This window comes from Phocoena sinus, chromosome 11 (genome assembly GCF_008692025.1).
Source record: "Phocoena sinus isolate mPhoSin1 chromosome 11, mPhoSin1.pri, whole genome shotgun sequence".
Lineage (NCBI taxonomy): Eukaryota > Metazoa > Chordata > Mammalia > Artiodactyla > Phocoenidae > Phocoena > Phocoena sinus.
The window spans coordinates 39,845,724-39,855,331 of NC_045773.1; the positions used below are offsets into that span (position 1 = coordinate 39,845,724).

At 45.6% G+C, this 9,608-nt stretch overlaps 1 protein-coding gene across 1 annotated transcript in view; it reads right to left on the bottom strand.

Annotated features, from left to right (window-relative positions):
* The window catches only part of CAMP (cathelicidin antimicrobial peptide), a 45,251-nt gene that overhangs the window by 16,627 nt on the left and 19,016 nt on the right, over positions 1–9,608 (bottom strand). Inside the window, exon 2 of the mRNA XM_032649205.1 lies at positions 7,445–7,514. The gene's annotated coding sequence lies outside the window, so the exon portion shown is untranslated. The remainder of the gene's footprint in view (positions 1–7,444; positions 7,515–9,608) is intronic.

Genomic DNA, 9,608 nt, shown 5'->3' on the forward strand with positions numbered 1-9,608 from the left:
ACTTGGGCAGCCCCTACACCCCAGCCCCAGCTCACTGAAATTACTCAAGCTAGACCATCCTAAACCTGGTCAGCCTCACCCTCAAGCCTCGTCCATTCCTTCCCTGGAGAACATCACACGGGCTTCTCCGCAGTGCCCCGCCCTGGCTCTCTGCTTGTCACTGTCCTCTCCTATGGGCCAGCACGACCCACTCCTCCCCCCCACCCCCGGGAACTGTGAGCAACAAACTCGCTCTGCACTGGCGATGGGCTCCCGATCTGGTGATCTGACCACCGCTGAATGAAACCCAAACCCTGGGGTCATAGAAACCACTGAGAGAGACAGAGACAGAGAGGGAGGAAGAGAGAAGGAGGGAAAGAGAAAGAGAGAAACAAACAATTTAGGCAAAATGTAGGTGACCCTGGGAATAGAGAATATGAAAGTTTTAAGTACTATTTTTGATATTTTCCATAAGTTCGAAATTATTGCCAAATAAAATGTCTTTTTTAATTTTAAAGACACAACATTGAGGGAATTCTCTAGCGGTCCAGTGGTTAGGACTCCACGTTTCCACTGCAGGGGGCATGGGTTAGATCCCTTTCTGGGAACTAAGATCCAGCAAGCCGCTTGGTGCAGCCAAAAAAAAAAGATACAACATTGAGTAATAGGATAAGCATTATATTCTATTTGTAACTTGCTTCTACTCTTCAATCAAATTCTTCCCCCATAGCTGCCCCCTTCCCTTGGGAATAATGAGTCAATAAAACACTATTTCTGTTTATGCTGCTTAAAGTATATTTTAATGAGTATAAATATAACTTTTGGAGATTAAAGTGAATACATAAAATTTTCATTTACATAAATTACACACAAACACACTGCCACAAATGCCCATAGAACCACGCTGACACATACACCCCTACAATCACATATAAGCCTGTACACCCACACTCACAACACCCCTGCACAGCCATATATACACACACACACACTTTATACACTCCTCTTACACACACATCCACACACATGCAAACTCAGTCCACCCTCATAAACTTCACACATACCCACACACACCCAGACACATCCCCTGAACACATTTCAGACACCCGGACACCTACACACACCCCCACAAACTCACACCCACACTTCTCCTATACAACCTCACATCACAAAAATTACACTCAAATACATAGCCACAAACACCCCACACATACCATATATATTACACATACACAAGCAAACACACCTGTGCCCACACCAACACCCTCACAAATACACTTCACAACACCTCACACATGACACACACCTTGACACCTTAACAACTAACAACCTCTTTCCACACAAACACACACACAAACTTTTTTAGAAAAAAAAAATTCAGAAAGCTGTGGAAATGTTCCAGATTAAAGGAGGTTAATAGAAAGTCACAAATTCCTGATACACCTGACCCTAGGCTGAATCCTATACCGGAGGTGACAAAATGCTGTAAACTAAAGCACATTATTTTATCAACTGACACAATGGAACTGGGCCAGCATATAGGAAAAAATGTTGTATCCATGTAAATGTACATAGTTGATAACTGCTCTGTAGTTATATAGGAGGCTACCCTTAGTCTCAAGAAATACAAATGGAGTTATTTAAGGGTAAACAGCCAGCTCTATCACCTCAGCTTTAAATAACTTCTCTGTGTCTCCATTTCCTTGTCTAACACAAAACAATTCTATGTAAAAGCTAGTTCTCAGCTAGGACAATTCCTTTGTCCTAGCACAAAACAATTCTATGTAATAGCTAGTTCTCAGTTTTACTGACAAAAATTTATGGCGCCAGTGTTCTGGAGAGGTGTGATTTTAGTCTTAACAAAATCTCACTCAACAGAGATGAAATCCAGTCGAAACAGGAGGTACCCCAGGGGAACCCCAGCTCCTAGACCTCTGCCTGACAAGACACCAGGGCAGAGAAATCCCCAGGCACTGCCTTCAGTCACATGAGGCCTCCCACTTAATCTGCAATACCCACAGATGGCCAGCGGGGGTGGTCTCAGAGCAGCTCCAGCAAGTGCCCACTGTCCCCAGACAGAAGCAGCATTTATTTCCCTGCCAGGGTGGCTGCCCTGATACCAGGAAAACCACTTCCCCAGGACTGACTTATCCATTAGGCACAGTAGGCACACTGCCTAGAGACCATGATACTTTTGGGGCCCACAAAATATTTTTAAATAATTTTTTTTTACAATGAGAAGAACGAATATATAATGAATATATAATACAGAGCGCAGGAGGTCGCATGTCTTGTCCGGTTCACTGGCCCATTAACTCTCATGTACCTTCTGTTGCTCTGTGTTCTGCACTGGTCCTTGGAGTTGTTAGGAGGGACTCAGACAGACCCAGGAAACCTCAAAATGGACTCATTGGCCTTTGAGGATGTGGCTGTGAACTTCACCCTGGAGGAGTGGGTTTTACTGGATTCCTCACAGAGGAAACTCTACAGAGATGTGATGCGGGAAAACTTCCGGAACCTGGTCTCAGTAGAAAGAAAACAGGAAGATCATGATATTGAAGATCAGTACAAAAACCAGGGGAGAAAATTAAGAAGTCCTATGGTAGAGAGACTCTCTGAAAGTAAAGACAGTAGTTCCTGTGGAGAAAACTTCACTCTTATTCCAACTCTCAATCTGAAGAAGAAAACTCCTGGTTTAAAACCATGGGAATGCAGTGCATCTGCAAAAGTCTTCATGCATCATTCATCCTTTAATAGACACATGAAATGTCACATTGAAGACAAACCAAGAGAGTATCAAAAGTACTGTAAGAAGGTATATAAATGTAAAGAATGTGGGAAAGCATTCATTTCTCCTAGTTCTCTTAGAACACATGAAAGAAGTCACACTGGGGAGAAACCCTATGAATGTGAACAATGTGGAAAAGTCTTTCAATATCAAAAATCCTTCCAACTACACAAAAGAACTCACACAGGGGAGAAACCCTATGAATGTAAGTGGGAAACAACTTTTCGAAAACACATGGTAACACACACTGGAGATTTACCTTATAAATGTCAGAAATGTGAGAAAGCATTCATTTATCCCAGTTGTCTTCAAATGCATGAAAACAGTCACAATGGAGAGAAACCCTATCAATGTAAACAATGTGGAAAAGCCTTTAAAAGTCCTGAAACTATTCAAATACATGAAAGAATTCACAGAGGAGAGAAACTCTGTGAATGTAAGCAGTGTGGTAAAGCCTTCAATCATTTCAGTTTCTTACAGCTACACAAAAGACATCACACCAAAGAGACACCATATGAGCATAAAACATGTTCTAAAGTATTGAATACTGCCGGGTTTCTTCAAAGTCACGAAAGAATCCACACGAGAAAAACTGAATGTAAGGAATGTGGGAAAGCCTTCACATGGAAAATAACCCTTCAGAAACACATGATAACACACACTGGAGATGGACCTTATAAATATAAAGAATGTGAGAGGGTATTCATTAATCCCAGTTCTCTTAAAATACATGAAAGGATTCACACTGGAGAGAAACAATATCAATGTGAACAATGTGGTAAAAGTTATAGGTATCCAGTGGTTTTGAAAATACATCAAAGGACCCATACTTAAGAAAAACCCTATGAATGTAAAAATGAAGGGAAAACCTTCACTTCCACATATGTTCAAGCGCATGAAAGAATTCACAATGGACAGAAACCCTATCAATGACAGGAATGTGGGAAATCCTTCATTTGTCTCTCAGTCCTTCAAAGACCTGAGACTATACACTGGACAGAAATCATATAAAATGTGACGAATGTGGGAATGGCTTTTCTGATCTTAGTAGTTTATGAAACCATAAAAGGATTTACTAGATAAAACGTTGTTTGTGAACAGCCTGGGAAACACTTCAATTGGCCAATATCATTAATATGTAAAAGCTCCCATGGAGAAGATAAATGTAAGTAACATGAGATAACTTGATGGAAAGTAATCTATGTCTAATGTTCCAGAAAACCTTCAATATGAAAGAGTTGTTTTTTTGTTTTTTTGGGTTTTTTGCAGTACGCAGGCATCTCACTGTTGTAGCTTCTCCCATTGCGGAGCACAGGCTCCGGACGCACCGGCTCAGTGGCCATGGCTTACTGGCCTAGACGCTCCACAGCATGTGGGATCTTCCCAGACTGGGGCACGAACCCGTGTCCCCTGCATCAGCAGGCGGACTCTCAACCACTGCACCACCAGGGAAGCCCAAAAGAGTTGTTCTTACTTTTATTTATTATTATTTTTTTGCCGGGCTGCACAGTATGCAGGGGATCTTAGTTCCCCAACTAGGGATCAAACCCGTGTCCCGTGCAGTGGAAGCATGGAGTCTTAACCACTGGACTGACAGTGAAGTCCAGAAAGAGTTGTTTTAAAAGTTTATAGGGGCTTCCCTGGTGGCACAGTGGTTGAGAGTCCGCCTGCCGATGCAGGGGACACGGGTTCGTGCCCCGGTCCGGGAAGATCCCACATGCTGCGGAGCGGCTGGGCCCGTGAGCCATGGCTGCTGAGCCTGCGCGTCCGGAGCCTGTGCTCCGCAACGGGAGAGACCACAACAGCGAGAGGCCCGCGTACCGGAAAAAAAAAAAAAAAAAAAAAAAAAAAAAAAAAGTTTATAGGACTTCGTGGTGGTGCAGTGGTTAAGAATCTGCCTGCCAATACTACAGGGTACACAGGTTCGAGCCCTGGTCCTAGAAGATCCCACATGCCTCACAGCAACTAAGCCTGTGCGCCATAACTACTGAGCCTGCGTTCTAGAGCCCACGAGCCACAACTACTGAGCCTGTGTGCCACAACTACTGAAGATCATGTGCCTACAGCCCGTGCACCGCAACAAGGGAAACTGCCAAAATGAGAAGCCCATGCACCGCACGAAAAGTAGCCCCGGCTCGTGGCAAATAGAGAAAGCCCGTGCACAGCAGCGAAGACACAATGCAACCAAAAACAAAAAAAAAAAGTTTATAAATATGCTGTGTTTACTCAGGATATTTCTTCAAGGGTATCCTTCAATGGTGGATTTCTACTAATTTCACAAATTAATATTAATGTGAATTAATTCTGTAAATTGTCTTTCAACAATAGTACATAACGTTTAAAGGTAGTGATTTTTCCTTTAATTAGATAGTTTTGTTCTATTTACTTTTGAAGCCTGTTGGATCCATGGATGAATTTAAGTGTATTTCTAGTATGCAGTGAGGCTTAAATTTTTTTAATGTTCTATTAATTCTCTGTTAATGGGCCATTGAAAAATGGCAGTTTGGTATTTGTTGGGATTTTCCTAGTAGTTTTGTGTGGCAGTTCCTGGATATATAATCTATTGTATATATTGTACCCTTTTTACTGAGAAAGATCCTCTTTGGTGGTGGTGCATATAGGAACCTTTTCCCATTTTCCATTCTATTAAACACTTGGAATAAATTTCATGTATGACTAGGATGTCAAAGAGTATACTGTTATGTAAATTATGATTTTTCCTATTTGTTTTTTGTGTTTCCTTCTGACTGGTATTTGTTGAATAGACTGTGAGACTTGTGATAATACAAAAAATCTGGAGTTGGAGATATCTTGCCTGTGAGTCATATTAGGACCTAGACTTTCCAGAATCTATCCCCTCTGTGGTTCCATGTTAGCATTCACCAACAACTCACCTGTGTGTGTGATTTTAAAGCAGATGCAGAGAAGACATTCTTCAGATCATGGAGCCTGCACACTGGGAGAGAGGCAGATACGTAGGAGCTTCAAGGACACCATCTCCCAGCTTATTTTCCAGATTCTGTGTCCTTGTAGTCAAGAGTGTCCTCAACACCACCAACAAATGTTAGATTTCCATTTTTATAGACATGTAGTCTCCCCTGATATCTTCACAGCTTACACATCAAATATCCATCAGAGTTTGAATTTTTTCTGTAAGGCCTCTTGTGTCCACTTTGAAAGTTATTTCAGTATTTTATGGTTGGAAATATTCTCTGATTCCACTCCTCTCTGGATTATATCTAGTGTCTAATATGTGTAGGAAACACTTTATGTTGTTAATAATACTAGTAAGTATGTGTTCCTGACTCACCACGACATTCACAATGGTGCCGCTAATAAGAATGACATGGGAGTTTCTCTGCTGCACTGTTCAGTGGCATTGGTGATCCATTGTTTCCATGTGACAATAAGCATCTCCTTCTGTCAAGATGGCTGTGGGTGTTTCCTGTTGCTTGTGTCTGAATATAATCCCCCGATATGTTTTTTATTGTATTTTATTTTACATGATTAAAACTGCTTGAGTTTTTTGTGAAACAGTAGTTTTTATAGTCTTTTCAAATATTCTACCAACTCTTTTTGAAGCTTTCATTAGCTAACAAATGTTTTTCATTTCCTCAAAGAATATATTAAAGTACCCATTTTATGTACGAATATTCACGAAAAAAATATATATATAATGCAGCCTTGATTATATCCATCTTTACATGAATGCACTTACAAAATGTAATTTTTAATACTTTTCTGTGGATGAATGGGTCCACAAAGGTGAAAGTGCCTAGGGCCCATGAAAGTGACAATGTAGCCCTCTGTCTCCCCTGCCAGCTTCCTGTCCTGCTCTGGCTGAGGTGACACAGAGGCAGAGTGACACACAGGAGAACAGGGGGCTGCAAGTAGGACCCCAGGGACCAGGGCAGCCCTCATCCTCGGGCTGAGGCTAGAGAGACCATGGGGGCTGTGGGACGAGACTTTTGGGCTCTGACTGGCAGGGGCATTGCTGAGTCAGAGCACAGGCAGTCTGGAGGGTACCCCGCCCTACTGTGCCAGCTGCTACCTTCTAATGGCCACACGGGAAAAGGCTAGTGCAGAAGGGCCAGTTCGGTGCCCTCAGGGAAGTCCACTGTGTGTGTGCATGGGCTGCATTTAATTCATCTCCTCCTGCTCTGATGGGGATTCCAAGTGTCTCTCTGGGTCCCTGCACTGACAGACGAGCCGGCACTGTGCCCTGAGACTAACACACTCTAACTATTGTCTCCTTGACTCTCTCACCCTCTGAGATTCACATTTGGCCCCTATGAGGTCCTTGAACTTCCTTCTCTACCTAAATGACAGACCAGCCCCTTAAAGGAGATAATGTTGTTCCCAATTACAGATAGAGAGACAGAGGCCCAGAAAGATCAATTCTCCTGCTCAGGGCCACACGGGCAGGAGAGCAATTCCTTTCAGACATCTAGATCCCTCAGAATTCTCTCCCTCTGCCCCACTGAGGCTGACCTGGAGTCCCCTGTCCCGTCTCGGGAGCCCCCAGACTAACTCCTGAGACCTCACTGGTGGGGCTCAAGGGCAGGGTCCACAAGGACCTTGCCTGATTACAGCCCAGATTCCCTCCTTGGCACAGCAGGGGTCTGGGGGATGGAGAAGCCCCTCCTTGTCCTCACTCATTCCCTCCCTCTTCCTTACCTCTTGCTCTCTTCCACTCGCTGTGTTTGGCTTCTGTGCTGCCCCCCACTGAAGTTAGTGGCCTTCACATCTGCACAAACAATAGGAAAATATTAGGAGTCATCTCCCTGGGCCTCGTGGGCTCCTGTCCTACTCTGGCCACTTTGTAAAATCCTCAATGCCCCTTGGCTTACAGCACCACGCCCACCCCACTCCCCTCCGGCACCACCACCCTGGACGCCTCGGGCTCTTCTCTCTTCTCTCCACATCAGGCCCCGCGCCTGACCCACCTGGGACGAGTGGGTGAACTCTGCACAGCTCCACCACCATCACAGGCCACGTCCCCTAGAAGCAGGGCCTCAGCTGGGAAGTGAGAGGCATCTGATTTATTGAGGAGTGTTGTCAGGAGGAGGGAGGTGGAGGGGAGCAGGATAGGGCAGAGGAAGGAGCTGAGCAGGGACGTGCTCTACCCTGAGATGAGCTTCAGCCTCACGCACAAAAGCCTGGAACCCCTGCTTTAGGACTGACTGAGGCGGGGGCTGGGCTTTGATGTCCCCTCATAGTCAGTCCCCATCCACAGGCTGAGGGCAGAGGGGACACAACCCCCCAGGCATCTCCTGGGAGGCTGTGAAGGCAGCTGTGAAGGGGGCACCTGTGAGCCATTAGCATCCGTATTGCACATTTCAAACAGATGGGGGACGGGGCTGGGGGGCAGCCGCCCAGTGAGGGGGATCTGGGCAGGGCGCTCACAGCACCTGCTGCCCAGTGCCCCACCCAGGGAAACTGGCATTTCATGCCCCTGGCATTTCAGAACCAATGTGGTCAAAACTGAACAGTCACCTCCCCCCACACTCATCTCATATCTACACCAGGACTCTGACCAGCCCATGATCACATTCTCAGAACCCACCCCTCTCATTGTTCAACCTGTCAGGGAGTAAACCTGCCTCATCCCCTCTGCAGTGACTCCATCCCAGTCAGCCCCACACTCTCTCAGCTTCTGCGACAACCCTCCTTCTATTCTCCCTTTCTTCCTCTCCCCTTGGCCATTGCCCTGGGGCGACACGCCCTTGCTCGGCTCCCTGATGATTCACCCCTCGTGAATACACATACACACACACACACACACACACACACACACACACGCACGCACGCACGCACACACACACACACACACTGAAGCCAGGGTGTTGGCTAACGTGGACAAGGATCTGCTCTCCCGTCTAAAATCATCTGGCTCGTTATTGCTTTTCCAGACCTGGGTCTGTCCATCTCTCCAGTCCCACCCTGACCCACCCCCTTGCATGCCTCCCTTGAGCACTGAACTGTCACTTCTCACTCTACCATGCCAGTCCCTCTGCTTGTCCTAAGCAGTTTTCTCCCCAGAGCACCCTCTTTCTCCCTTGCTGGGCTCAGGTACCCTCCATTACACACCCATCACACTGTAGCCATCATATGCATATAGAACTCACCATCCAGAGTTTTACTCTCAGGGAGGACTGACAATGCTCTATGCCATTCATGAAAGTCTGTTACCTGTTTTCTCAGGGGTAAGAGGTCTAATGGTCAAACGGCAGACTCACCAGTCAATCACTGTAGAAGGCACTGACAAGGCCTCTATGCCTCCCTGCCTGTTTTATCTCCTTCTCAAAGGTTGCAATGGAAAAAACGTTTGTGTCATCTCCTTTCTGCTATCAGTGGTCACGTATGCATGTTGAGGGCCTGGTCCCAGGCAAGGGACATATGGCCAACTCGATGTAAAATGTGAAAGGGCAAGACAGGGCTGAGGCTATAGGTGGGTTGCCATGGAAGCAGGATGGGCAGTCACGGGAGGAAATTGGAAACAGATGTGATCAACACAGGCCCATATCATCCTGATGAGTGATCCCTCTCTCAGGTTGGCCAGTGATGTACCAGCTATGACAAAACTGATGGGTAACATTTGCTGATTTCCATGGTGGAAATACTTCCACCAAGGCCAATTTCAAGCTACCAAGAGTTTAACAACCAGCTCAGAAAAATCCTGACCACTTAACAATTGGCAATGGCAAGCCTGTAGCCTCTGGCACAGACACAACACAGCCCCCTGGGTGTCCTCTGCAGGGATTCCTTCCTCAGCTTGGGTTGATGTAGAGTGAGAAGCATGAGGTTCCTCTAACCTGCCTGAGATCAGCCCCACCTGCTC